This window comes from Paralichthys olivaceus, chromosome 8, assembly GCF_024713975.1.
Source record: "Paralichthys olivaceus isolate ysfri-2021 chromosome 8, ASM2471397v2, whole genome shotgun sequence".
In the NCBI taxonomy this organism is placed as follows: Eukaryota; Metazoa; Chordata; class Actinopteri; order Pleuronectiformes; family Paralichthyidae; genus Paralichthys; species Paralichthys olivaceus.
The window spans coordinates 21,234,029-21,244,039 of NC_091100.1; the positions used below are offsets into that span (position 1 = coordinate 21,234,029).

At 41.2% G+C, this 10,011-nt stretch overlaps 1 long non-coding RNA gene across 1 annotated transcript; it reads right to left on the reverse strand.

Annotated features, from left to right (window-relative positions):
- Window positions 1-4,430: 4,430 nt before the first annotated feature.
- On the reverse strand, window positions 4,431-10,009 carry LOC138411225 (uncharacterized). The gene is made up of 3 exons (XR_011243882.1): window positions 9,872-10,009; window positions 8,142-8,185; window positions 4,431-6,244 (listed from the first exon to the last, which is right to left on the reverse strand). It is a non-coding gene; the product is annotated as an uncharacterized lncRNA (long non-coding RNA).
- Window positions 10,010-10,011: the final 2 nt, after the last annotated feature.

Below are 10,011 nucleotides of genomic sequence, written 5' to 3' on the forward strand. Positions count from 1 at the left end.
GGGGGGGGGGGGGATAAAAAGTGATAGTTTATTAAAACACACACACAGTAATTTACATTGATTCAATAGAATTTCACATTCAAGACGATTAAGCAATTGATTGACACTGTAATTTTTTTTTATTATTTCCTCATATTAATTTATGGATTACATCTTTTATTTCATGGTCAACATTTTTAATAAAAGTCATTGACTCAATTTTTATGACATTTAAACTTGATTTAAGAAGAAAACAAGTACAGAATAATGCAGTCAATTTCTGTGAAATTACTTTTTTTACACACACAGAGACACACACACACACACACACACACAAACTTATGTTAAAAACATTTTTAGGCTTTAGCTGCGCTCGGTGGCTCATTTTGTGATGTGGAAAAAGGTTGTATCCACACGAAGGGTCAAATCTTGTTAATGGACATTATGGCTCTGTGTGTGTGTGTGTGTGTGTGTGTGTGTGTGTGAGAGATAGAGAGAGAGAGAGAGAGCCTCTTTCTTCAGCCTGACAAAAGAGGAAATGTGTTCAACATTTATACAACACAAATGCACTTTTGTTCCATTGACAATGAGTGTGTGTGTGGGTGTCTGTGCATGTGTGCGTGCATGTTTGTGTGTGTAAGTGTGTGTGCATGCGCCCCAATATGTATACTCCATCTTCCAACGAAAAGGTAATTTTCAGTAAAATCACCGTCCAACAGCCAGTAGTCCATGAAGACAGACCTCCCTGTTACTTTTTATGTAGCATTGCATGAATGAACGTGCACATATAATAGACTATGATAAGATTTAACTTCCACAAATCCTTTATCTCAGCAAAAGTGAAGCCGCGATTCCTGAAGTCAGCGCATCAGCAAAAATACTCCGTCGTTTCGGACAGCTATCGACAACCTCCCTCCCTCCTGCCTTTTGTGTGTGTGCATGCATGTGTGTATGTGACATTTACCACGTGTCCCTCCCTATCAATATGAGGTTGACTGGAGCATAAAGGTGACAGATGTGATGCCTTTTGTGTTTGGGGGAAAGGAGGAGGACAGAGCGGGCCAGCTGTCATACAGTAGTATTAATGTAATGTAATGTTGTTGTGTACAGCCTTGGTAATACATCAGGCGCACGTTATCAAGGGGTCGTGATTGAATTTGTCAAAAAAAAAAAACATCACACATACACAAGTACAGTATGCTAACTTAAAAGAGAACAGATTGAATCACTTCATATGTGAAGAAGCTGTAGTGATGAAAACTCTTCTCAAAGTAAAGCTGTCAGTTCAATCGTGAAAAAAAAGGCGAACTTTGCGTTTATCTGCAATGAAGCTGTTGTGTTTCCATGATGCTGTTGTTTGCCTCAACTTTACTGTCAATGTTTTTCACAAAATGAAACAGAATCTTCTTTATTACTTCTTTATTACTGTTCACGTGTAATAATATATACGTTTGAATGATTCTTTTCATTGGTGATTTTTTTTCATACATTACATGTTGGCTATTTCGCAGGTAACAACAAAGTAAATATTGTGCTTTTACTTTGAAGACAAATTACCAAACAGGAAGGGATTCTATGAATATTGCTGCCATGATGGGGATCAGATATTGACTTGCAGATGCTGCAGTTTATCTGAGGACGTAAAGGAAGACAAGTTCAACCCAGTCGTATCACCTGTTCAAATTGCATCAAATTGCAGTTATTCTCCAACACACACTGAGTCTTTAGTCCATTTACTAAGACACAGTAACTGTGGTAACTGAAGTTAATATCTGGTGTTGTCAGGTATACTGTCGTGACATTTTTCCAAATATTCTTTGCGTCTGAAAAGAAGTTCTGTAAGAACTGACGTATAAGTAAAATGTTCTCTGAAGAGGCAGCGACGTGCACATTTTGAGAGGTTGATGCTCTGACCGGAAAAAAAACCCAATACCAACGTGTGGTTTTTATGTAATGTTACTTTATACAAAGTTATATATATATACTTTTTTTTTACTTTCTAGTATGAATCTGCCTACGTTTCATCATACCAGCTATTATTTAAACATTCAGTTTTAGTAACATGCCCCTGAGGAAAGAGGCCAAATTCACATGAATGTAAGAGTGTACAATATGATTTGTTTAGATTTCAATCATGATGTGTCAAACTTGTGCTCCCCTCCGCTGCCTCCCTCAGCTCCTCAGTGGAATTTTTTCATAATGTCCAGAATGTTCCAGACTTTTTCCTGTTGCTGGAACGTATCTGAACCAAACTAACTCCTGCTGCGTTCTTCATATAAACAAAATGTCTGGACCCAATCCTTCAGAGTTAATGTCTGAATATGGCTTTTATGAGCATCAGAGGAGCTGGTAGGTGGATTTTGTTTACCTGTCTAAAGAGTAGGGCTAGTTTCACGTGCCTATCATCTTTCTGAGAGCGACCAGACGTGAAAGTTCATCAAACTGTGTGTCCTAAATTTAAGTCTTAAGAGTCTTAATTAAGAATCCAATATATGCTACGTTTTCTTTCTATCCATATACACCGACTATCCATTGAGGGTCACGACTGATTGTTGTTATTTTAGTTTTGTATCCTTTTCATCCTGAGCTTCACTAAAGGAACACTCATGAATCAGCTTCACTGTCAACACTTTTCTCATCTTCTTTACCAACATGAAGCGATGCTTCAAATCACACAACATCCAACACATTGAATTTTTTATGCCCTGCAACATTTGCCCTGTCTACCTGGTGGTGGAAAATTTGGCTCAGCGCTTTGCTGAAGATTCCTGAGGTTGCTCTCCTAAATAAGCAGGGGTCTGTCAGGCGCCCCAGCAGCCGTCCAGAGGGCTCGTTCTGCTCCGTCTACCCACTCTGGTGCCTGAGGGCGGAAACATTACTGCTCCTCCAAACACACACACACGCACACACACCACCAAACCTGGACACATGCCAAACTCCATCTCTGTGACCCATTCCTTCTTGCATTCTCCCTCCTCCTTTTATTAACCTCCATTTCTCTCTGTTTCCTTCCACCATATCCCCCCCCCCCTTCAGTCTTTTGTAGATTGCTTGTGGAGAAATAGGAACTAAAAATACATTGGTGATAAACCAACTATAAACCAATTATGTGTCCTTTTTCACGCTACACGCCCAAATAGCTGAGAACATGGGACAAGCTGCGTGCCAGATACCAGTGTTTGTGTGCCTACACCTGTGTGTTGTTATTCAGTGAACTGTTTCCAACAGCTTCTTCTGGCTGCTGCTGCCAGTAAGGAACTACAGATCGACTGACCGCGGGATTCTTACATTAGAAATGGAAACAGATGATAGAGTCACAATCAAACTGGGTGTTTTTCAGTCCAAAGCAAACACTAACTGAAACAGAAACATGTGGTACCAGTCCAGCAAAAAGCCTCTCCCAAATGACCCCACACTATTTCCCTGTCTGAGTTCACTTTGTCTTTGTGGCTCCTTCAGATATCTTCTGCGAGGCATGATGCCTTAAGTCAGCTTGTCCCACTGGATAACCCACTTTCAGCAGCACACAATGTTTGATTGCTCTGTGCGTCATCTAGTGTGTGTGTGTGTAAATACATACGCGTGTGGCCAGAGATGACCAAAAAGGACACCAGCACAGAAACACTGCACTGAGAAATAAATGCAATGTGAAAAACCAATACCCAACAAATGTCAGAGCCATCTTTGAATATTTAAAACCCTTCTCCGTTCAGATACAGTCTGCTCTGCACTGATGCACAGTTCTCGGTAGTTAACTTTTGATTTGGGCTTTTCACTTCATTTTGGATACCCACCCCATGTAAAAACATCCCCAGTGTTGACAGTACATTTGGGCTCTAATTAAACTACCCTTTTCCTTTCTGCCGCCACAGCGATGAATTAAAGATATGCAGCTCTGCTGACAGTAATGAGTGCGATGCTCTTAGACAGCACTTATGATGTACTAACAGAGGTTTTGAGCATGTTTAAGTATTCCCCTTGCCTTTGGCTTGAGTGTCAGATACTCCTTCCCTCGCTATCACAGCCTGTAACAGTCAAAGTGTTGCCTGGTGAGCTGCCACGTTTATTTCACATTTATACCCATCGGTTTACGACTCGTAATCCACTCACTCAGAGACCTGTGGAACTCAGTGATTTGCTTGAGTGTGTGTGTGTACTTGTACAGATATCTTTGTGAGGACCATTTTGAGCCTACAACCTAGAGTGAGGACCCACTGTCAAAGAGCTGGTTCTAGGTTAAGACTTTGTTTTAGGGTTAGAATTAGGTTCAGGCTATGGTTAGGGTAAGGGTTAGGATGAGGCATTTAGTTTTGATGGTTAAGTTTAGGGTAAGGGGCTAGGGGATGCATTATGTAAATGTATGTTCCTCATTAAGATAGAAATAAAAAGTGTGTGTATGTGTGCGTGTGTGTGTGTGTGTGTGGGGGGGGGGGGGGGGGGGGGGGGGGGGGGGCGGTATACATACATGTACAGGGACAGCCTTAGGACTTTAAACTAGTGAGCTTGGGGGGTTTATATGTAATTTGGGGCAGAAATTTGCATCCCTAACTCAATTCATTACAACAACACTCAGAGTGAGCTAACCCATTTTTGAGCCATGTACCTGCACCATATGACATTTTATTGTCCCAGAGGACGTAAGATTTGCAAAACCAGCACAAAACCATGTAAGCATTAATGTGCACGTGCTTTTTTTGTGTGCATGTTCACTTTTGGCTGGAACCTGCCTCTGATGTAAATCATCCTCATGTAGATCTGCTGCACGCTCAGGTGTGTGTACAGTCACAGCACATTAGAGAGTTCTAAGGTCTTTGTGAGCAGAGTCAATCAAATCATTGCGTTGCTTAATCACACAAATGAACAGATGTGTTTGTGTGGGCGTGTGCACGTGTCTGTGCTTCCACCTGTTTTTATCTGTGCACATGTGCATTAAGCTGATAATCTCTCGCTCAAAAAGAAGATGATTGCTCCTGTTGGCACACCTTATTCCATTTTATAAAGACAGATGAATAGAAATGAAGAAATAACATTTCATAACATCATTTCAAGTTCTGTGTCTTGCTCAAGTATCCCCCAGGCAAGTATTTATCCACTATACCTCAACAATTCATTTCAGCCATTACAGTTAATTTAACAACTATTTTTTATTAACGCTATCACAGGAAGTGAGATTTCGTTTACTGTCAGCGATTCATTCTCATCTAGGGCAACAAACACAGACCTGTAATTATTCACCAGCTCTCGAGGAGAACCCTCAATCATTTAAATTATGAACTTTAGAAAAAAAGGCAAAGAAACTGTCTTTGAAATGTGTTTTACTACATAATGCTGACCTCAACCAGAATGATGTCAGCAGGCAGGACAAAGAATTACTACCTATGGATGACAGGCCGGGGTCGCAGCAGCTATTCATAAATCCTTCTCTGCGTCTGCATCTGAAGACCTTCTTCTATTACCACTCAGACTCCAGTTCTGAGTGATTTGTTGTTACTGCCCTGAAAGCAGATGCAGGTCATGGAATAGCTGCTTTCTCAGAAATACAACAGAGTGCAGCCAAAGCCTGTTTGCGCCATTTTAATTTAAAAAAAAGAACCAAAATCTGCACTGGTTCTCTACACACTACCAAGATATAGTGAAATCAGTTGAAGGGAATAAATGTTAAGCAACAGCAGTAGTGGTGCTCTATTTGCATTAACAGCAAATTAAAGGGATAGTTCACCCCAAAATGAAAATTAACTTATTAACTACTCACCACTATGCCGATGGAGGGGATGGGTGAAGTGTTTGAGTTTCAGGGGTTTTCCCTAGCACCGCCACCACTAATAATTACAATTACTGTATAGAGAGACAATCAGTGAATATGAATTGAATATAAATTTCAGTATCTGCTGCAGGAAAAGATATGCTGACCATAAACAGTATAAAAAACGGGGTTTGATTTAATGAAAATCTTCAAGATCACAGTTTTAAGTCCTGTGATAAATCCCACCTCTCTGAGAGTTTTCATTTTGCTGAGACTGTGTTGAGATAGACTTTGGTACTAAGACCCCAGTGGGAAGTAGCACACCACAGAAGCAGTCCTATGAATTAGGTTCTTTGGATACGGAGAAGACCTTAGACTCTGGCGATGATGATGAGGATTGGATCAAGAAGATGGGACGTCTGATGAAGGGCTTCTGGTTGGATGCTTAAGGGAGATGACCCGGAGTTGAGGTGATGCAGGGGTGGAGGTGGGTCACGGCATTGATCACAGTACTGTACTGAGCTGAAAGACAGTAAGGAGGGAGGACGTTTTAAACACAAGACAGTTTACAGGTAAACAGCTCAAGCCTTGAGGCTCAAGGGAACATGTCAGGTTGTGGTTGGATCAGAAGAAAGAATGATCTGGTGGAGCACAGAGATCAGAACTTTCACGTAACCTCATTCGACTGCATCGGATAAACTATAGCAACATCTACCTAATAAACTGGTAGATTAATTGCTTTATTAGAAATGGATAGATTATATGTATTCTGCTGAATTAATGTGACCAAATCCAACTTACAGATCTTAGTGTGATACGTAAGAATGCAGCACGTCCAAGGACAGAACGCAGGACGTCTCAGGGTGAAAGCAGCATGTAACTCAGCTTGTGTTGGATTAATGTTACCTCACCAGAAAATATTAAAGCCATGATATTCCCTTTTCCTTGTCCTTATTCTTGCATATCATGTATTTGAATGAATCGATCTGCAGATGTTGATTTTAATTACAGAAAGACCAGCATTGACTTTGTTAAACTGAAATTGCCTCCACAAACATGACGTTGTTGGCAGGATCACTCGTGTGAGAGGACATCTGGACCTCAGCGCACAGCATCATTATTATTAGGTATAATATCCTGATGCACTCTTTGTCTTGGATGATTTATGCCCCTCAATGGGGGGGGGGGGGGACGATTTTTCAAACATTATTTGATCAACCATATGTGCTCTTACCTCCATGATATAATAAACTTGTGTCATGTGTAGCATCAGGCTACAATCATTTTCAAAGGGGACAGCTGTCTGGTGAGTCTGATTGATGTGATAACCTGGATACAGCAGTAAACCTCTAAAAATCCCCCCCTCTTCTCCATTTATATTGTAACCCTGACCTCTTTACTCTACCAGACTATACTGCTATTTCTCTACATGATATCCACATCCCTGCCTGCTGGAAGCTTCCAGAAGCCTCAGATCACCTGCGCTCCATTAAACCCTCCTCAGTGAGACAATCATGCCAGTGAGAAAAAAAAAAAGGGCCATCCAGATTTCATTACTTAGGGTTGAAAATAAAAGCACTTCCATCAGGGTCAGGGGATGTGGTGCAGATATGTGGATGTGAATAATTCAGGATGGTCTAAAAGTTCTAGCGAGGGAGGTAGATATTTTTATGTGTTGTGTTTCACTCAAGGCAGAGAGATGGCACCAGTGTGCATTGTATGAACTCGCGAGCAGGTGCAGGGAGGGAACCATTCTCTGAATGAAAGCACACGAAGAGGAACTAAAGCAATAGAAGGTAAAGACAAGGATGATAGTGACTGATTGATAAAGAAAGTTGATGTATTGTTTGGGATGACGACCAAAGTGAGAATGGACAGAAAAGAAGATGACACTAATGGCTTTTGGAGTCAGTGCATCCAGCTTTTACAAAAAAACCCCAATGAATTAAACATTGCCCAGGACAGAGCAGCAGGGACAGGCTGTGGTGCATCACCTTAAACAATCCTGGCAGAAACATTGATTCCCACCTAGTTCCTCTACTGAAGCACTTCACTGATGAGGCTGGTGAAGACATGCGTGTCATGACGCCACACAGTGGGCTCCCCACTTCTCAGATGGCAACACCGGCAACAGCAAAACCACATTATCTACGTTGTTGTGCTTATTCTGCTTTTCCTCATATGTCATTGTATCCAGTGCTTGTCTGCGGTGACAGACCTCTTCCAACAACTACAGACAAAAGAAGAAGATTTCACAATATTGTGATGTTCAAATGATGGGATACTATTTGTTGTGACAACTCTCAGACATTGTGTTGAAGGTGGATTGTGTTTATCCTGAGTGAGACGGCCAGAGGCTGAAAGGGTGGTCGTGACATACAGTGTGCATGTAAGCACCAGGGTACACAAACACACTCACCTTTATATTTACATCCCATATGCCACATCTGGTGAGACTTTCCCCTGAGGCAGAAAACACCATTAGTTTATCTGCTTCATTTAAATATTGCAACATTTCATACACAGCTCATCACGCAGGTTTTTCATTGCAGACTTTAAAAATTCAAAAGGTGATATTACATTAAACTGAACTGTTTGGATATGTGGCACTGTGGATCAGGGGTTAGTTGCTTTTGCTTTCAATAAACTGTGTGTCCAATAACCGCAAAAAACAATTTTGATCAAATTAAAATACTTCATACTTACATAACACCTATAAATATTTGACAAATGTTATTGTGTTATTTAAACACACTGAAGAATACTTATAAATCTATTTCTCCAGTGATTTCTCTGCAGATTGTCTTGTGCCTCTAATCCTTAAATGAACAACACTGCTTTAGTTGCAGACTTCAATTTATTAGTCAGCGCAAAGATAATTTGAAAAAGTAGTCTGCGTGATTACGTGAACAGTTGAGCTCATTATGGGATGATGGAGGAGTGGTCTGTCCTGGTAGAAAATAATGATGTAATTACTCTGTTTTGTATCCATGTCTTCCATAATATATTTGCATGAGGCTTAGTTTGGCCACAATAAATGACACATTCAAATAAGTAGAACTATTTATATGTATTCCAGAAGAATAGCTCTGCTTCAAGATAGAAGAACCAATGTCACATATTTCTTAGTTGGTGGCTTTCTGTTACATTTAATTCTTAAGTATGATGAGGGAACATGAATATTAGGCTATAGGCAGACAACAGTGTTTTTTAGTCTCATTGCCTGGTTGCCCCATTGTGTCATATTCTGCCCCTGTTTGTGGGAGTAATTCATTAAATGACATAACATGAAACTATTCATTAACGCAAATATAAACAGTTTAACATGGTGCTATGGAGCCAACGCTTTTACTTTACTTCAAGAAGCCAAAGACTCATTCCCAGTTTATCAGCATGTTGACTGACGATTGTATATACATGTGTTAGTGGGATTAGATGTAGAAGGAAAATCAGTCTCTCTCCCTCGCATTCTCTCTTCAGTCTCGGTTCAGCTCAGCTCGGCACAGCCCTGCCATCCTAATTACTTCGCTTGATGACGTCAAACCAAGCGTGGAAAATGACGGGCTAAAATTAAACTTAATCAGCGCGATCCGGAGGCTGGTAAACAGGCACCCAGGGAGCTCATCACACGAGCGGCGCGTTTCAATGAGGCAGAAACGGGCAAACTTTCCTCCTCAGCGCAGGAGCAGCCACAGCGCAGTGCTGCAGTTTAGTGGCTGGGACACGACACAACACGCTGCACTACACGGTCTAAGTACCAGGACACGAAACCATGTGGTTACAGACAGATGCACTTAACTTTCCAGCGCAACAAAAACGTACAAAGTCCTGATAAAGAGTGAAATGCTCCTTTATACGAAGTAGTGGGCAGATCGCTTCAGCACCATGGACAGCGCTCATTGAAACTCAGTGATGCTGTCCGTGGTGCTGGAATCGTCTAAGACAACTCAGGCTGCACAATGTTCATCACAGCGCAAATGTATGTGAATACATGAACTGATACACGGACAGAGAAGCAACTACTGATTACTGATGTGATATAATACAGTCACAAGTGTTTATAACACACACACACACACACACACTTACAGACGTCAGTGTCAAAACAATTCTCCTGATTTTAGACTCATATTCTCATAAAGCACATACCCTCTGTTCCTGCCACTGATTCACATTATTGTCCGTCAGTGCCCCAGTGTGAGCCGGTAGGTTTTTTTCTTCCCTCCCAGTGTGTGAAGTCCGTGTGGATGCGCCGGAGAGGAGCTCTGCGCTCATAGGGGAGGAGACGA